Source organism: Lactuca serriola, chromosome 4 (assembly GCF_051521515.1).
Source record: "Lactuca serriola cultivar US96UC23 chromosome 4, Lser_US96UC23_V15, whole genome shotgun sequence".
Lineage (NCBI taxonomy): Eukaryota > Viridiplantae > Streptophyta > Magnoliopsida > Asterales > Asteraceae > Lactuca > Lactuca serriola.
Genome location: NC_136411.1, coordinates 91852597 through 91855818, shown reverse-complemented (window position 1 = coordinate 91855818; position 3222 = coordinate 91852597).

Below are 3222 nucleotides of genomic sequence, written 5' to 3'. Positions count from 1 at the left end.
ATTATACTTGATGCAAGTTGCTGAAAAAACTGAAAAAAAATCGATTTTTTTGCTGTCGGGACAGCAGACTCGACAAGTCCATGAGGAAATTCATCCAACTCGTCGAGTTGGTTCATGCAGTTGATGAGTTGGACCCCCTGACAGCTTATCTTCGAGTTTTTTGGCCTGTTTTGGATTAGAATCATTACTGCAAGGTGTTTTTGTTCATAAAATTTGTTTTTTGATACTATGGTAATGTTTATTCTCATCCAAATAAAGGATAATAATCAAAGTTTCAAGTTTTATACATGTTTATATGATGCTTGAAAAATGTTGATTATGAATGTTCATGTTTATAAGTTTGTTTAGATTAATAGGAAAAATTATGAGATAGTTGTTTTCAATCCAAATTAATCTTGAAGTTGTTCATAATATGTGTTTTTGTAACTTGTCCTCAAGTTACATGAAAAGTCACATTTATGAATTTTAAAAACTCATAAAATTTACATAAATTATGAAAAAATGAAGAGTCAAATTTTTTAATGCTTTTAAAGTCTTCCATAACTTGTCTACAAGTTATGGAACTTGAAGGGTTTTTTCCATTAAACCACTTTAAAATTCATAAGTTATGGAAACCATAAGTTTTTTGAATTGTTCAAAACTTGTCCTCAAGTTTTGGAATTTGTAAAGTCAAACCCCATATACACTTTAATTCCAAACCCAAGAATTTTAAAAGTTAAAGTTCAAACTTTATGGACTTCATTAAATGAATTAAAGTGTCTAATTAAAAGAGTTAATAATTCCATAAAGACATGGTTTAAGTTTAATTAAATTAAGAGTATAGTTTAATTAATAGATTAAACCACCAAGTATTTTAAATGTTTGAAATACACCCTTATACTATTATAATATTAGAAGTTAATACTTATATATATATATATATATATATATATATATATATATATATATATGTATGTATGTATAAGAACAAAGCCAGTCTTACCGTTAGTAAGCCTCATTCACGAAGCTGACCTATAAAATGGCAGTTTAATGGGTGTCCACTCTCACCCACCGCTTCCTTGACCGGTGGAGGGTCGTTAGCCAAACGGGTAGGACAAGGACTATAATTCTCCCCTCATTAAAAGTATTAATGATAAATACTAAGTAACTAAACCTTTTATAAATACCCAATCTTAGTTACTTAGGAAAAAGTGAATAAGGTGCTAATCTGTCACACCCCCAAACCAAGGATGGCGGAAACGTCCGGGGGTGGAGGACTTCATGTACAGTATCACAACAACGTGTATAATAGTGCTCAAACTAAATACAACCATCATAAATATAATTGAAAAAGTTACACCAAAGTACATGTTTACATGTTTCTAAATCAATTACATTATGATGACAAAAATAAATTGTTGACGGTTTAACGTCCCATCCTCAAAGCGCTGAAGTTTTCCTGTTTCACTGATTTCCTGAGAATACAAGTAGTTTTGAAAGAGTGTCAACAATTAAGTTGGTGAGTTCATAAGAGTTTTGTTTGGAGTAGAAACCGTTTTCCTTATAAAATCGATAGAGTTATTTTCCAGAAAATCCAATATTTTCTTAGTTAAGTGTAAACAGAATATTCCTATATGATGTGTTAATGAACCCTAGATTGACCCGTAGATTTCCCCTATAATCGTCCAACGTATATAAGTTATATAAGATTTAAGTTAGATAAAACGTTGAATATAGTAGGTCTGCCCCTAGGTCCACAACCCGACGAGGAACAGGAGATGAGGCGGGCACCACCAATTCTAAGCCAATCCAGACTAAATTCTTATATGACTCAAGCATATACGCTCAACGATTATAGTTGAAGTCTAACAATGCGAAAATTTAATGTGGACTTAAATCCAAAAACCGGAACCAAACCCTAGTGTAGTGTATGAAATAGTAATAGTGACTCTGAACATAAACTATACATATCATAGTTCATCGGATAGAGATAGTGACTAGTGAACATGAACTATGCATATTATAGTTTACCAAAAGTGGTGGTGATGGGGAATATAACCTATACATATCATAGTTCATCAAATAGTGATAGTGGTAGTGAACATGAACTATGCATATTATAGTTTATCAAAAGTGGTGGTGATGGTGAATTCCTTTCTTGTAATTAAGTTCATAGTGTAGATGAAACATAAACTATACCTATTATAGTTTATCACTTTGTTTGTAATATATATATATGCCATAACTATACCGAATATAACTAGCGTGTTTGTTTGTGGGGGTATAATGGCTTAACTATACTTATTATAGTTTATCATAATTATCCATAGTGGTAATAACCCTTTTGTATGTGTAAACCTTTAATAATGTGTTTGTTATGTAAAATAACCCTAAACTATACCTATTATAGTTTATTAAATATGTGTGTGGGTAGTGAGCATAAGCCTTACTTGACATAATTTACCAATGTTTATATTTTAATGGATATAGCCTTGTAATATCGTCTATATATTTGCCATACTTGTGGAGGTAAAGATCCATTTGTTTTCTGATGTATGTCTATATAAGAATACAAAATTGTCATATATTGCAACAACACATAATCACATAATGATGTATACCTTGCTCAACATGTTACAAGGTGAAATGAAATTTATAGTGTTTTTCTGTTAATAACGTTTTCTGTAACTGTTATTGGAAAATTTGTAGAAAAATCATAAGATGTCCAAATCAAGTTCTGTAACTTCTATGAGTCTAGTTTGTTCATAATTTTTATTATAATTTTTAATGACCTCTTACTTGTGTGTAAAAGTCCATAATCACAGACTGGTCCGGATTGATGTTTGAAATGATAGGCAGTTTTGTAAAAATCACCATAAATTGTAGAAAAATCGTATGGAGATGTGCAAGTAGTCATTTTAAAGCTAAGAAGTGGAACTACATGCACCTAAAACAGTTTTGAAAACTAAAATGTTTAAGATGTCCAAAACAGTCTGTGAATGGGGTTGAACGTTTCTGATGAAGGCTGTTAGAAAAGTTTAGTTATGTTCTTGGTGTTTTAACTTGTATTCCCCCCCCCCCCCCTAAAAACTTGAGAAAACATGAAAATGTAGGGGTATGAACTCACTTTGAGTGATTTCAGTAGATAAGTGTTGAAGAAGAGAAGTGTTCAACCCAAGAACACTTGAAGAATCCCTTGAAGATTCGAAGCTCTAACACAATTATAATGGAGTTTGTGTAAGA